The sequence below is a fragment of the Martes martes genome, assembly GCF_963455335.1.
Source record: "Martes martes genome assembly, chromosome: 14".
Lineage (NCBI taxonomy): Eukaryota > Metazoa > Chordata > Mammalia > Carnivora > Mustelidae > Martes > Martes martes.
In genome coordinates, this window is record NC_137902.1 from 38693091 (window position 1) to 38710829 (window position 17739).

The 17739-nt window shown below is 40.7% G+C and overlaps 1 pseudogene across 1 annotated transcript; it reads left to right on the forward strand.

Moving 5' to 3' along the window:
• The first annotated feature begins 13134 nt into the window (after positions 1-13134).
• On the forward strand, positions 13135-14201 carry LOC308355000 (olfactory receptor 6C74-like; annotated as a pseudogene). Its single transcript has one exon. The product of its transcript is annotated as an olfactory receptor 6C74-like (transcript).
• The last annotated feature ends 3538 nt before the right edge of the window (positions 14202-17739 follow it).

A 17739-nucleotide genomic window follows, 5' to 3' on the forward strand; every position in this document is an offset into this window, starting at 1 on the left:
CGTCTCTAAAGACAAGGGAAACAAAAGCAAAAATGAACTGTTAGGACTTCATCAAGATCAAAAGCATCTATGGGGCACCTGGGTGGCTCAGTGGGTTAAAGCCTCTGCCTTCAGCTCAGGTCATGATCTCAGGGTCCTGGGATCAGGCCCCACATCGGGCTCTCTGCTCAGCAGGGAGCCTGCTTCCCTCTCTCTCTCTCTGTCTGCCTCTCTGCCTGCTTGTGATCTCTGCCTGTCAAATGAATAAATAAAATCTTTAAAAAAAAAACCATCTAGTCAACACAACTAAATGGCAACCTAGAGGTTGGGAGAAGATATTTGCAAATGCCATATCAGATAAATGTAGTATCCAAGATTTGTAAAGAACTTATCAAACTCAACACCCCAAAACCAAATAATCCAGTCAAGAAATGGGGAGAAGACATGAATAGACATCTCTCCAAAGAAAACATACAAATGACCAACAGACTCATGAAAAAATGGCCCACATCACTTGGCATCAGGGAAATACAAGTCAAAACCACAATGAGATACTCCCTCACACGAATCAGAGCAGCTAAAATTAACAAGACAGGAAACAAAAAATATTGGTGAGCATGTGGAGAAAGGGGAACCCTCTCACACTGTTGGTGGGAATGAAAACTGGCACAGCCACTCTGGAAAACAGTAGGGAGGTTCATCAAGAAGTTAAAGATAGAGCTACCCTATGACCCAGCAATCACACTCCAAGGTATTTACCCTCAAGATACAAATAGAGTGATCCAAAGGAGCACCTGCAGCCCAATGTTCATAGTAGCAATGCCCACAATAGCCAAATTGTGGAAAGAGCTGAGAGGTCCAACAACAGAGGAATGGATAAACAAAGGATGAATACTTAACATTGACATCAATGCGGATGAAATTTGAGGGTATTATGCTGAGCTAAATAAGTCAATCAGAGAAAGACAATTATCATATAGTTTCAGCAATATGTGGAATATAAAAAACAATGCAGGGGAAGGGAGGGAAGACTGAATGGGATGACACCAGAGAGGGAGAAAAACCATGAGAGACTCTTAACTATAGGAAACATACTGAGGGTTGCTAAAGGATAGGTGGGGGGGATGGAGTAATTATGTGATGGACATTAAGGAGGGCACATGATGTGATGAGCACTGGGTGTTATGTGCAACTGATAAATTATTGAACACACATCTGAAGTTAAAGATGTATTATATATTGGCTAATTGAATTTAAATTAAAAAAATAATGAATAAATAAATAGACAAAGAAGACAACCTCAAAATTGCCTATATGAACAGTTCAATAAATTAAAAAGGCTGGTATCTAGACATGACATGATACAATTTACAAACACCAAATATAAATAAATCTTTAAATCTTTCCAGATTAAAAAACAAACAAAAATACCTTTTCTACACGGGACCACAGAATTCCATATATCAATTTCTTTCACAACTTCTGATATTGGAATAGAGTAGGATGAGGCCGTTAAGCTTTCGGTGAATGAGTTTCAGTGTAGAATCTTATAGTCATTCAGCTACTGACAAAAGGTTAAATAAATTATAAACTAGGGGCACCTGGGTGGCTCAGTGGGTTGGGGCCTCTGCCTTCGGCTCAGGTCATGATCCCAGGGTCCAGGGATCGAGCCCCGCATCGGGCTCTCTGCTCAGCGGGGAGCCTGCTTCCTCCCCTCTCTCTCTCTGCCTGCCTCTCTGCCTACTTGTGATCTATGTCTGTCAAATAAAGAAATAAAATTTAAAAAAATAAATTATAAACTATTAAGGTGATTAGGAATCATAAAATTTGCTTTCCATGCACCATTTCCTAGGTAAATTCCTGACAGTTTGTTCCCATGAAATAAGCAAACAATCTACCCCCTCAAAAAAAGTAAAAACTGCTCCTTTGTTTCCTCATCTATGAAATAAGAAGTGGACGGAGTACATTAATAGAAATAATGCAATTTTAAAATTGTTTAAGATTTAGCAATGCAATCTACTTAACTGTGGTGGTGGTGCTGGTGGTGGTGGTGATTATGATGATAATGATGACGATAATGATCTGGCCAGAAATCTCCAGAACTAAACCAGAAAAAGAATTCCAAGAATATTAGGGAGAACACCAAGATCAGATTTAAAAATGAAAAGGACATAAAGAATTAAGCCAAAGCCATGATGAAAGGAGAGGGTCATTAAAAATTCCAGGAGGTTAAATTTAAGAGTTTCATATTCTATAGTGGTAACTTTAGTAGCTCTTTGACATTATATAGGAAGGTTTTTTTTTTTCTTAAAGATTTTATTTATTTGACAGACAGAGATCACAAGTAGGCAGAGAGGTAGGCAGAGAGAAGGGGAAGCAGGCTCCTGCTGAGCAGAGAACCCAATGCGGTCTCAATCCCAGGTCCCTGGGATCATGACCCAAACCAAAGGCAGAGGCTTTAACCCACTGAGCCACCCAGGCACCCCATATAGGAAGGTTTTTAATTGCCACACAAAGTATTGTTTATAAAACTACTATTGATTTCTAGTTCTTCTACATTTCGAATAGAGAATATGAACTCTACAATATCTAATTTAAAATTTATTTTTACATTATTGATATCTTCTTTATTCTGTAATGTGGACCATGGGCAAATGCAAGCAAACAGTCTTCTCCTCAGAGGGTAAAGACTTCCTTCTGTAAAAGTCTCTATGGAAGACCATTCCATGCTCTTGGATCGGAAGAATAAACATCGTTAAAATGTCTATACTGCCCAGAGCAATCTATACTTTTAATGCCATTCCAATCAAAATTCCACCAGTATTTTTCAAAGAGCTGGAGCAAATAATCCTAAAATTTGTATGGAATCAGAAGAGACCCCGAATTGCTAAGGAAATGTTGAAAAACAAAATAAACAAAAATAAAACTGGCGGCATCACGTTACCTGATTTCAAGCTTTACTACAAAGCTGTGATCACCAAGACAGCATGGTACTGGCATAAAAACAGACACATGGACCAGTGGAACAGAGTAGAGAGCCCAGATATGGACCCTCAACTCTATGGTCAAATAATCTTCGACAAAACAGGGAAAAAATATCCAGTGGAAAAAAGACAGTCTCTTCAATAAATGGTGCTGGGAAAACTGGACAGCCATATGTAGAAGAATGAAACTCGACCATTCTCTTACACCGTACACAAAGATAAACTCGAAATGGATAAAAGACCTCAACGTGAGACAGGAATCCATCAGAATCCTCGAGGAGAACATAGGCAGTAACCTCTTTGATATCAGCCACAGCAACTTCTTTCAAGATATGTCTCCAAAGGCAAAGGAAACAAAAGCGAAAATGAATTTTTGGGACTTCGTCAAGATCAAAAGCTTCTGCACAGCAAAAGAAACAGTCAACAAAACAAAGAGGCAACCCACGGAATGGGAGAAGATATTTGCAAATGACAGTACAGACAAAAGGTTGATATCCAGGATCTATAAAGAACTCCTCAAACTCAACACACACAAAACAGACAATCATATTACAAAATGGGCAGAAGATATGAACAGACACTTCTCCAGTGAAGACATACAAATGGCTACCAGACACATGAAAAAATGTTCATCATCACTAGCCATCAGGGAGATTCAAATCAAAACCACATTGAGATACCACCTTACACCAGTTAGAATGGCCAAAATTAGCAAGACAGGAAACAACGTGTGTTGGAGAGGATGTGGAGAAAGGGGAACCCTCTTACAGTGTTGGTGGGAATGCAAACTGGTGCAGCCACTTTGGAGAACAGTGTGGAGATTCCTCAGGAAATTAAAAATAGATCTTCCCTATGACCCTGCCATGGCACTGCTGGGTATTTACCCCAAAGATACAGATATAGTGAAAAGAAGGGCCATCTGTACCCCAATGTTTATAGCAGCAATGGCCACGGTCGCCAAACTGTGGAAAGAACCAAGATGCCCTTCAACGGATGAATGGATAAGGCAGATGTGGTCCATATACACTATGGAGTATTATGCCTCCATCAGAAAGGACGAATACCCAACTTTTGTAGCAACATGGACAGGACTGGAAGAGATTATGCTGAGTGAAATAAGTCAAGCAGAGAGAGTCAAGTATCATATGGTTTCACTTATTTGTGGAGCATAACAAATAATATAGAGGACAAGGGTAGATGGAGAGGAGAAGGGAGTTGAGGGAAATTGGAAGGGGAGGTGAACCATGAGAGACTACAGACTCTGAAAAACAACCTGAGGGTTTTGAAGGGGCGGGGGGTGGGAGGTTGGGGGAACCAGGTGGTGGGTATTAGGGAGGGCACAGATTGCATGGAGCACTGGGTGTGGTGAAAAAACAATGAATACTGTTATGCTGAAAATAAAAAAAAATAAATAAAAACAAAAAAAAAAGTCTCTGTGGTTTCATCTCATCAGTGTCTGTAGAAATGTAAATTTTCCTCTACATTTTTCTGGATATTCCCTTCCATGTTATTTGCTGAATGTTATTGAGGCAGTCTCTGATGGATAAAAACATACCATAGAAGAAATATGTGCTAATTAACAGAGAACCCAATCCAATACATGAAGCGGTTGTAATGACAGGTGTGAACATACATCTATTAAGCCAAACTTCCGTATCTACACTGCAGAACATTATTCAGGTACAAAATCCCCTGGTATTAGTACTTACACTCCAGAGAACATATCTCTCAGTAAAATTTGCCACCAATGTTTATGTGAGAAATATTACTATATGTAATAAACTCATTATGACATGAAAACAAATTACATGCAAAAAAGACTCAAATTCAATTACAAAGATGAATGGTGGAAAAGCCACAGAATGTCAACAAAGTGGTAAGGGTTTTGGCATCATGTGGTACTAAGAACAGGCACATTTATACATAGAAAGCAATGGTTTGCCAAGAATCATATTAGTTTCTTAGAATGTGGGACCAATAGCAGCAGCAGGGACTATAGCTCACCCACTTACCCTTCTGTTGTAAGTCAGGTTTCCTGACCAACCACTAAACTGAAGTTTGAGTAATAGCACAGGGTGAACTTAACTTGGTGGGTAAGTAACTCTAATTAGTGTAAAGGGTGGATTGAAAAAGACACTGCTAGACCCCACCCATATTACCTTGGTATTCAACTTGTCAGGCAACCTGGAGAGTGTTTACTGAAAACTCCTGAAAACTCTGGCAGAGAACTACTTTCTGGGCCTGGGAGCACATTTTTCCATGCACAAGATATGCCAGAAGTTCTAGGAATGAACCTTCCCACAAGCAATCCATGGTGAATGATGGGTGGAGAGTTGTTATACATACACCCCATCCTCTTTCTTTCTGGGTTTGAATAACTTTGAAGAGTGTTCTACATGGATATATGGAATTCCACAGTGACACTGGGCTCCAATTTCCCAGAAGGGTAACTGGCTTGATAATACACCATTCTTTTTACTATATCACATTCCCTCCTTCCTACTGGTCTTCCTGGAACCAACTCTTCAATAAACTACTTGTCTTAAATCCCTTGCCTCTGGGTTTGCTTCTGGGGCAACTCAAACTAAGACATTGAGTTTTCTTCTGTTACTTATATTTCTCCAGAAATTCATACCTTCTGTGAAAATTATATACAGAGTAATCATATGAAGACTTTTCTGTGAATTCATCCTTATCTCAATTTTCATGGACTGCCATATGAGGAATGTTTTCACAGAGAAATGTGTTTCATCCAAAATAAATTTGATTTCAAGGTGCTCATTAAGGACTTCCTGTTCTACCATGTTGGAATAGCCCCTTTTTTCCCAGGTCTTCCCTCTTCAAATTTAAATATCCTGGATAGGGGTGGGCGGTGAGGTGAAAAGATAGTGGGGGGGGAGTAGGTGTACCCTAGGCTCCTCTTATCTCACAAACACAACTACTTAACTATCAAATCATCCTAAATACCCAGAAATCAACCTGAAGCCTGACAGAACAAACTCCACAACAAAAGACACAGAAGAGACCACATCAAAGAAAGTAGGAAGTGTGATTTTGTGGAGAAATGATCACATGTGCTGCAGAGGGGAGGGAGCCATAGTCATGGAGAAGGACAAAGGAGTGTAGAACACACAAGGCGAATGCACAAGGAGACCATATTCCAAAGTTATTGATGGGGGGAATAAGCAGGTCTGATTTTCATGAGTTCTTGCATCCAGCGGGGCTTAAAGCCTGAGGTTTTAAGGGAGAGCAGGCTTGGCTAAGATAGATCCCAGATGGCACTGCCCTATTCCTGGACAGAAGGCTGACCCCCTAAATATCCTAGGGGGTAAGGGTGTGGAAATTGCAGTGTGAAGAATGCCTGGGACACACAGAAGGGAATTATTCACTCTTTTAGAGCACATTCCCTAAGAGGCAACATTCCCAGAGACACTTCTCTGGAAACCATGGAGTTGGCCAGTGCCATTTCCCATCCCATACCCCCACATAAACACAGAGCCACCTGTAGGAAACACCAAAGCACTGGCAATGGCTGCCTAACTAGCTTACATCAAGTCCCATGTCCCTGCATTCTGGTGGGACTGCCCTTCTCAGTGAAGCTTGTCCCAGATTCAGCTTGGCAGACTTTTCCCCAGAAGAGCAGCCCAAGCCTTAGCCCACACCATGTTTCCCAGCCAGACAGTTTTGCAGGGCTCCAGTTCTAGTAGAAGCAAATCATGTCTCATTTCACAGCAGACCAGAGCACACCAAGTTAAAACTCAACACATTCTGGCTAAGGAAAAAATGCTGCCCACCACAGGCAAGGAGAGCCTCTGCAACTAACCACACACACAGCACACACCACAGACACTCCTTGAAGTGCTAGGCCCTGGACACTACATGACCTCTTCTTCATTGCCATTACTCTCAGGAAGAGGAAACATCGCTGGCTTTTCCAACACAGAGAAGAAAGCAGAAACTTAGACAAAATGCCCACACAAAAGAATTCATCTGAATTGAAAGAACAAGATAAGGCCACAGCCAGAGATCTAAGCGAAACAATATGCCTGATGGAGAATGTAAAGCAATGATGGTAGGAATACTTGCTGGGCTTGACAAAGGAATGGAAGACTTCAGGGAGACTTTGACCACAGAGAAAAAAAAGTGCTGAAAAATTATCAGCCAGAAATGAAGAGTGCCATAAATGAGATTGGAAACAGGATTAATGGAATGAATAGCAGGCTGGAAGAAGCAGAGAATGAATTAGTCAATTAGAAGACAAAATAATGGGGGCACCTGGGTGGCTCAGTGGGTTAAGCCTCTGCCTTCAACTCAGATCATGATCTTAGGGTCCTGGGATCAAGCCCCGCATTGAGCTCTCTGCTCGGTGGGGAGCCTGCTTCCCCCCACCTCTCGCCTGCCTCTTTGCCTACTTATGATCTCTCTCTCTGTCAAATAAATTTTAAAATCTTTAAAAAATGAAGAAAAAATAATAGAAAATTAAAAAGCTGAATAAAAGAGAGAAAAAAGAATTATAAAACACCAGAATAGACAAAGGGAACTCTGTGAAAAGGTAACAATAGACATAATGTAGGGTCTCAGAAGTGGTGTGGTGGTGGTGGTGGGGATAACTATTTGAGGAAATAATAGCTGAAAAGTTCCCTAATCTGGGGGAAGAAAGAGACACCCAGTCCCAGGAGGCACAAAGAACTCATAACAAAATCACAAGAGCAGGCCAACATCAAGACATATTATAATTAAATTTGAAAACTACAGTGATAGAGAAAAAAAAATCTTAAAAGCAACAACACAAAAGAAGTCCTTAACTCTCAAGGGAAGACCCGTAAGTCTAGCTGCAGATTTTTCAACAGAAACTTGGCAACTCAAAAGAAAGTGGCTCAATTGCTAAATGAGAAAAAGAAGAAGCCAAGAATACTTTATCCAGCAAAACTGTCATTCAGAATACAAGGAGAGATAGAGAATTTCCCAGACAAACCAAAACTAAAGGACTTTGTGACCACTAAATCAGCCCTGCAAGAAATATTAAGGGGGACTCTTAAAGCATAATGAAACACTAAAGTTGAAAAAGACAAGAAAGGATCTCCAGAAACAATGATAACAAGTAATGAAATGTCATTAAATACATATCTATCTTTAATTACTCAGAATGTAAAACAACTAAATGCTCCAATCAAAAGGCATAGGGTGTCAGAATGGACAAAAAAGCAAAACCCATCTACATGCTGCCTACAAGAGACTCCGTTTAGACCTAAACACACCTGCAGATTGAAAGTGAGGGAATAGAGTGAGGGGAAAGTGAGCAGAGGGGATTGATCCACAAATCAGTCAATGTGATAGAGCATATTAATTAAAAATGGATAAGAACCATATGATCCTTTTAATAGATGCAGAAAAATCATTTGACCAAATTAGAGCATCCATTCCTGACAAAAACTCTCAACAAAGTAAGTTGAGAGGGAACATACCCTTATATAATAAAGGCCACATATGAAAAACACACAGTTATTATCATCGTCATTGGGGGGAAAGAGAACTTACCTCTATGGTAAGTTGATGCTCAACTGTGCATCAATGGGTCAATATATAAGATGTGATATATATCACATCTTATATATTTATATTATACATAATATATATAAAACATATGTGTGTATGTGTGTGTGAATATGTGTGTGTGTATATTAAAATGGAAAAGGTTTCTTTTTTCAATGCAAGAATAAAAAAAGATACAAAGACACCCAATAAAATAAATTACCCTATGCCTTCAGCTTCCCCTCCTCATCCCAAGTTGGAAGCTACTAACACTACCATGCTTTTCCTCACATAGACGGATGGGTATTGATGTGATATTAATAAACTTCTAGATCAGAACTGATGTGTTCTGGATCTCTGTTGCCATTGTTGCCTTACTTTTATGGAAATTCCATGAGGGACAGTGGCTCTCAAAGTATTATTAGTTACCCAACAGCTCCACCCAATGCCTGAGTGCTTCCCTCCATCCCCTACTTCCTCTTCAAATTAGCATCCCCTACACCCTCTCCCACAATATCATAGATGATATTTAGGATACGTGTGATCTCTGAAAGGATTTACCTTTCCTCAGGCCTTAACTTAACCTTCTTCCTTAGGGATACAATATTAGAAATTGGAGCCATTCTAGGAATAGACCATACTAACCAGATACACTATAAGCCAAAATATTCCTACTATCTACATCCCGGGTATAGGTGTAGCCTGATTTTTCAAGAGTGCCCAAGGGACGGAATGGCAAACATAACAATATTTTGCAGAGGAAAATCCACAAGCTGATATTTGCTTTATCCCTCCATGGTTTGATAACCACAAAAACCACCTTAAGCACTATTCCTTCACTTACTCTAACTGGATAAACACTCAAAGCACAAGGAATGCTGAAAAATAGCCAAGATAAAAGAGATCTCAAGGTTATCATTTAAAACATAAAGAAATGCTGGGTATTGGACAATCATTAAGACACTACTCAGAAAAGAGAAACTAGACTAAGGACAATTTGAAACAGTTTATCACCTCTTATGCTAGATGCAATGTAGAGTTAGTTCAGCCCATTTCTTTGACTGTCCACTTTGTAAGCCTTTCCATCAAACTACATACCAGGCTCTCTCCTTCTACCTTCCCACCATCATGTTGGCATTAGGACTTGCTCAGGTGTGATAGGTATTTCTGCACCATGAAGCTGGCACTGAATGAAATTAAAATCCCATATAAATAAGTCTTTGCCTCAGCATTAAAATATATAGTCTCACTTTGCCCTAGCTTCTGTAACTCTTTTCCTATTATTCTTTATTTTCCTTTACTTCCAACTGAGAAAATAACCATGGAGTCGAGGTTAAGCCTGGAGGGAAAGAAGAAGTACGTAGATGGACAGATGTTATAAAAATGATTTTGTCTGTTTGTGGGAAGGTGAGATTCACAAGAATACTCATGAAAGTTGCTACAATAGTTGCCTTGTCCTTGTAAGACCAATTGTGATGAGGGCAGATTCAGGTAGAACAAATTTCCAAACAGCTACCATATGCCCCAGGGTTGCCAGCAAATACACTTTGTGAGTTTAGTCCCCTTATCTGGCTCGGGATGGAAACCAGAGGCCACAGAAAAATGGGTCACTATTGCAACTGTCTAGCTGAGATACCCAGGAAAAGAAGCAGATATCCAATTCAGAAGCTGATATGGATACACCTCCTCCACTCTCAGGCTGACATTTCTTCCTGTTCTGCATCTAGAAAGAATCTGGGGATCCACACCCCAGATACTTTTTTTAAAGATTTATTTATTTATTTTGAAGAGAGAAAGAAAAATCACACCACACTGTTCTTTTAACACCTATGCTCTGGCTTCAGGGCATACATCACAGTAGAAAACTGTAGTCTGGACTTCTACCACAAATAGTAGCAATATTCACCTTGGGATTTTAAAAACCCTTGGGAAATTGTCACATAATTTCCTTCAAAAGTCTTGGCAGAGAAGAGTGCAGATTCTGAGAGTCAGCATCACCAACAACGATGGGAAGATAAATATAAGGGTTGCCCTAGTAATTCTTGTTCTCAACATTGTCTAATTAATTAGATGTCCCCAGGCACCAGCCACACCTTTACTTTCTGCCCCTGTCTCTTCAGCATCTAATAAGGTTTGAGGGCCTGCACTCTCTGCTCACTGGCTGGGTCTATCCTTCTTGGTGACCAAGCAATGCTGTGGCAAAAATATCACAGGCTTCAAGCTTTCCTGTCAGCACCTCAGTTTCAACACAGTAGAGCAAGGATGCTTCTCCACATGGAAAGGTTAGGATATGATGGAGGAGCATAGAGTAAGAGAGGGTCTTGGAGCAGGTGCACCCATAGCATGGAGCACTGCCACAGAAGGATCCTTGTCTCAGCAGCACTCAGGGCGAAACTTAGAAGGTGCTGCTCCCAGTAGCTGCTACAGGAGGTGACTACATAGGAAGTGACAGCAAAGTTGCATGGTAGGTGGGCTTCTACCCACTGGGGGAGGCAGAGCCAGACCTTTCATCAGAACCATAAGTAGTCTGGGAGTCCAGCTCTAGCCCAGAATTGAGGGCAGTGAAATGTTGGTTTAGTCTGTCTGGTACTTTGTGAAGTTTCAGTGGTCCAGACTACCATGTAGACTTGTGCTGTGAAATGTTCTGGGCTATGGACACACGGCTTTGTCATTCAGAACACCGACAGCATGGGATGCATATTCACCCCACTATGGGACAACAGATGGTGACAACTGAGTTTCCTTCTCCCCTCCTTTCCCCTCAGCCCACAGCAAACTCTTGATTTCTTGGAAGACAATAGCTGCAAGAGGAGGCAGCCCTGCCCCCTCATGAGGTGACCTCTGTTTATGCCTGGTCTCAGGGACCCTGGTGATTTAGTGAATTTACTGGGGTCAACAGGAACAGGAGAGGCTCCTTCAGGCTGTGCCACTGCAGTGAGCAGTTTGATTTCATGAACTGACCTTCAGAGGACTTTGCCCACAGTGCATTAGTGAGATTGACACTTTGACATTGCTGACTTTTAGCCTATATTGATATGCTAGAGTCATACACCATCCTGAGACAAATTGCTGATTGAGAGGGCTGATGAAGGAAGAATGTCCACTGAGCTTGGATGGAAGGGTGAGTGCATCAGTGTCAGGTGCCCGGCATACCTCCCTGAACTACTGTCACTCCCATCTCCATCACAGGACAGGAGGAACCCTCGGGGCGCTGGTGGGTGGAAACTAATTTTACGATTTACCTCACATTGTTGAGCAAACCCCTAATTTCTCTGGTCTCCAGTCTCTTCTGTAAAATGCTTCTGCTAAAAGAGATCTTCTCTAAGCACCATGTTATTTCATAGGTCAATAACACATCAGAGATACTATCTAAGGAGAGATACAATTAAGATTAATAAAGCTAATCTTTCACTTCAGGTTGAGAGAGCATCAACAATAGATTTGTTCCTGTTTTAAAACATTCTGTCACTGCATTGGGAAATAGCTGATACTACAGATTCTGGCATTCTGTGAAAGTCCCAACTATGTCACCTATGCTCTCTGGAACTCTCTAAGCCTCAATTTCTGCTTCTGTAGAAGAAGGGGTTCATGGTTATTGTGAAGAGTAATAGAAATAATAGTTTCAGTGACCAGCATAGAAAACATAACTCTTGAACATATGATGATGATGATGATGAAAACTTGGACCACAAAATGTGTTTCATATTTTTAAATATTCAAGGGCAATATCACTAATATTATTATTATGCTTACTTACAAATTAATATTATTTAAGAAATGTTGGGCACCTAGGTGGCTCAGATGGTTAAGTGTCTACATTCAGCTCAGGTCACGATCCCAGGGTCCTGGGATGGAGTCCTCCATTGGGTTCCTTGCTCAGTGGGGCATCTGCTTATCCCTTTGACCCTCCCTGCTCTTGTATTTTCTCTCTCTCACTCTCTCTCTTAAATAAATAAATAAAAATTTTAATAAAAAATAATAAAAGGAATAAATAACTACCATGCATTATAACTATGACAATGTCAATAACTCTGCCTATTGATGCTCTATTACACTAGGTTAATGATCATAATATTACACTTAGAATTTGAGGAACAAAGAAACATTGGCATCAAATAACAAGTGAGTTATGTGCTTTATCTTACTTCTCACAAGAACATGAATGGAAAGATCCTATCATCTACATTCTCCAGAGAATGAAAGTGAAGTTCACAAAGGTTAACTACCTTTCTAAAAATGACCCATCTTCGGGCACCTGGGTGGCTCAGTGGTTTAAAGCCTCTGCCTTCAGCTCAGGTCATGGTCTCAGGGTCCTGGGATCGAGCCCCGCATCCAGCTCTCTGCTCGGCAGGGAGCCTGCTTCCCCCTCTCTCTGCCTGCCTCTCTGCTTACTTGGATCACTGTCAAATAAATAAAAAAATCTTTTTAAAAAAATGACCCATCTCTCAGGGGTTAGAACTCAGTATTGAACTAGTACTGAGCTCAGGTCCTACTGATTCAAGAATCTGCTGGCTAAACCAATTAGCTATTGGCCTAGTCACCTTTGTGGACGAATAACTTAATCCTGCTCCTCTGAAAACTTTGTACTTGTTGATATCTTTATTGTAGGTTACACCAGCATTGATGATTCTGGAAAGAGATGTGCATGGAAATGGGGAATGGGACAACTGTCCAAGAATTCACCTTGGAGGGGTTTCCTGCCATCCAGCACCTGAGAAAGGTCTTCTTCCTGGTGCACCTGATGGCGTACCTGACATCCATTGCAGGCAATGCGGTCATAGTCACCATCACCTGTGCCAACTCCCGGCTCCATACACCTATGTACTTGTTACTCAGCATTTTCTCCTTCTTTGAGTGTTGTTTCATAAGTGCTGTTATTCCTAAGTTGCTTGTCATCTTTCTCTCAGGCAAGCAAACCATTTCCTTTCCTGCCTGTTTCATACAAGCATTTGTCTCTTTATTTCTGGGAGCAACAGGTTTCTTCCTCATAGCAGTGATGTCTCTGGATCGGTATGTGGCCATTTGCAAGCCTCTGCATTACCCGACCATCATGAACCTGAAGACTTGCTTCCTCCTGGTCACTGCCTGCTTCACTTTGGCCTTTCCTCTCATCACTGGTCTGCTAGTAAAAGTCTCCCAGTTATCCTTCTGCGGCCTCCATATCATCCCCCACTTTTTCTGTGACATTGGCTCCCTGATTCATCTCTCCTGTTCTGACACCAGGTCTGTTGAAATGTTGGCCTTTGTTCTCATTTCCTTTATCCTGTTGACATCCTTATCATAACCATCATTGCATACAGCAACATAGTAGTCACAATCATATGACTCCCATCAGCCAAGGAGAAACAGAAAGCTTTCTCCATCTGCTCCTCTCACCTCATAGTTCTCTCTCTGATGTACGGCAGCTGTGTGTTTATATATGTGAAACCAAAGCAAACAAACAGGCTGGACTCCAACAGGGAGGCTGCCCTTGTGAACACGGTGGTGACCCCACTGCTCAACCCTGTCATCTACACTCTGCGGAACAAGCAGGTCCACCCGGCTCTGAGGGAGACGATGTGCAGAAAGAAAGAATTAAGATTAAAAAAACCACATGACCTTGGTGTGGAAGTCTTCAGAAAAACATTTGTCTTCATTCTGGACAATGTAGCAGTCCAAAGAGTTAATCAGTGTCTCCGACAGCCACACTTGATCAACACATTTTAGCAAAATGGACATCCGTTTCTCAAAGTCTCATTTTAGTTTGGTCTGCATAATTATCTTCTCCATAAATTTTCCACCTGTGGATGACAATGATACTTTGCAAAATCCTTTACTGAATTGTTATTCTTCCCCCTGATTAAACCATGTACACTTAATTTCCAAAATTTAGTTATTTATACACTTTTTATTTCACTTCTTTCAAACCAATAACATGGCTGGACAGAATTAATAATGATTTGACAAAGAGCATTTAGATAAAGGAAATGATGGAAATAGTACCAGTGCATTGGTCCACATTCCCTCCATGCCTGGACCAGGGAAATAATGGTTATAGTACTCTTCACATTGGAATATACATTGTTTGCATCAGGTGTGCTCTTAAGTGTTGTTTTCGGGGGGTGCCTGGGTGGCTCAGTGGGTTAAAGCCTCTGCCTTTGGCTCAGGTCACGATCCCAGGGTCCTGGGTTCGAGCCCCGAGTCGGGCTCTCTGCTCAGCAGGGAGCCTGCTTCCCTTCCTCTCTCTGCCTGCCTCTCTGCCTACTTGTGATTTCTGTCTGTCAAATAAACAAATAAAATTTTAAAAAATGTTAAAAAATGTTGTTTTTCGGCCTTATCTTAGCTACATATATATGCATTGATCCCATGCTAGAGAGAAATATAATTGTTCCCAGTTCCAAACCATTCTCTAAGGAGAGGGGAAAACCACAGCAGCCCACGGTAGAGCAAAGCTCCAATTTCCTATATTATTCATTCTAGCTTCAGCATAATGCACACTTATGATTAGTTCTTATCCTAAGCTCTTACCACAGAATGGTTCTGTATAGCAGTTGAAGGGTGTACTTATTTAATTTTTGCTATAAATTCTGCCAAAGTTTCAACTAGGTGGAATTTAAGTTATTTGCTCCTCTATTTCATATTGTTAGGGGAAAAAATTTTTCCTGGTTGCCTTGTATTGTCAACTGTAAGGTTATCTTCTGATTGACAACGTATTCTAAAACCAACATTTCCATGATCTCAATCCTTAAACCTTTGTACTTTTTATACCTATTTTTTTCCAGCTAGGATTTGTCTATTTATTCATCAAAAGGAACATATCTAAAAAGGCTGAGACAATTTATTTTGTTTGTCTTTAACCCAAACCCAGAGGCTAGCTTATTTCAAATACATTTTGAGAAACATGTTCTATGCCATGATTAGATCCAATTTGCCCCCCAAAATCACAGATTATTCACTATACACATTGTATTAAAAGGAATTTGCAAAAGCTATGATCAGAGTAGGAAAGTGGGTACGGGCTCTGTTACAGGAATTAGAAGAAAGAGCTTGATGTCTTAGGGAAGAGGAAGTGGAATGGAATGCAAAGAGACCAGAGTAGACTGAATCATTTGCACTGGACAACCTGCTGTTGCCTTTGACTAACTGATCAACTTCCAAGAACACACAAGTCACCTTCTCCATAAAATATGGAGATTGAGCCAGATGATGTCTAGGGCCCCCTTGAAAATACTCATGGACATAGTAGCAAGTTGTTGCAGGAACATGGAAATAATGTTCTGCCCTGAGAGTTGAAGAACTGAAGAGTGTATGGAAGTGGTTGAGGCTCAGTAATGTAGGAATAAATCAAGGAATTGTGGCCAAAGGACTGAAAAGAGTGTGAGCCTTCCCAACATTTTAGTCATGATTGGATAATAATTTATTTTACTTAAACTAATTAAAGGCATTTTATAATACCTTGAGATAGAATATGGTTGAAGAGTGAGCCTGACAAACACAAAAATGAAGACTAGAAATCTGAAACTGAGTCTATAATCCAAGGCTGATGGTTACCAGCCATAGATGGTACCAAGATAAGGACAAACCCTAATGTAGAGATTTATGTACTAGATTCTGGTGCCATAAAACGTTTTATTTTATTTTATTTTATTTTCTCAAAATTTTTATTTATTTATTTGACAGAGAGAGAGAGAGAGAGAGAGATCACAAGTAGGCAGAGGCAGGCAGAGAGAGAAGGGGAGGCAGGCTCCCCGCCGAGCAGAAAGCCCGATGTGGGGCTCGATCCCAGGACCCTGAGATCATGACCTGAGCCAAAGGCAGAGTTTTAACCCACTGAGCCACACAGGCACCCCCTAAGTTAGCCAATTTTAATTTTTTTTTTCTATGGGAAAAGAAACTTGAAGTTTTGGGTTTTTTTTAAGATTTTATTCATTTATTTTACAGAGAGAGAGAGAGAGAGAAAGAGAGAGAGAGAGAAGAAACGGAGGGAGAGGGAGAAGCAGGCTCTCTGCTGAGCAGGAAGCAGCCTAATATGGGGCTTGATCCCAGGACCCTGGGATCATGACCTGAGCCAAAGACACACACTTAAACTACTGGGCCATCCAGGTGCCCCCATAAAACGTTTTAATTTATTTATTTGACAGAGAGAGAGGGATCACAAGTAGGCAGAGAGGCAGGCAGAGAGAGGGGGGGAAGCAGGCTCCCCGCCGAGCAGAGAGCCCGACGTGGGGCTCGATCCCAGGACCCTGAGATCATGACCCGAGCTGAAGGCAGAGGCCCAACCCACTGAGCCACCCAGGTGCGCCCCCTTAAAACGTTTTATTGAGACAAATCCCCTAAGCTAATTCTATGTTGAAGATACTTCTAATCATAAGTTTTAAACCACTTCATTGGCATGTGATTCATATATAAAAGCTGTAGATATTTACTGTATACAAGTTGATATGTTGAGAGAAGTATCCACCTTGAAACCATCATCACTATCAATGCCAGGAACCTATCTATCACCTCCAAAAATTTCTTCCTGACCGCTTGGTTGTTAACATTTTTTCCTTATATTCCAGGTAAAAGCACTTAAGATCTAGCCTCCTAGCAAATTTTTAAGTACACAATAAAGTATTGTTGACCATAGGCCCTACGTTATACAGATCTCCAGAACTTATTTATTAGGCATAACTGAAACCTGATCAATATACCTCCTTATTTCCATACCCTTTCCAGCCCCTGACAATACTTGTATGCTCTGCTTCCATATATTTGTTTAGATTCCAGATACAGGTGAGATCATGCAATGTTTGTTTTTCTTTCTTTGGTCTTTTTTCTGTAGAATAATGTCCTCCAGGTATACCCATGTTCTTGCAAGTGACAGGACCCTCTTTGTAAAGTCTAAATGAGATTCCTTAATGTATATATGTCACGTTTTCTTTACCCATTCCTTATTACATGGACTTTCAGTTTATTTTCTCTCCTTAGCTATGGTGAATAATGCTACAGTGAACTTGGGAATACAGATATCTTGTTGAGACCCATATTTCAATTCCTTTGGATGTATACCCAGAGGTGGGATTGCTGCATCAAATGGTAATTTCATTTTGAAATGTTTCAGGAAACACTATATTGTTTACCAGAGTGTCTGTACCCATTTATAGTTTCATTACTACTGTACAAGGGTTCCTTTTTTTCCACATCCTTGAAAATACTTATCCTTTGTTTTTGGTTTTGTTTTGGGTTGGGTTTTTGTTTTGTTTTGGTTTGGTTTGGTTTGGTT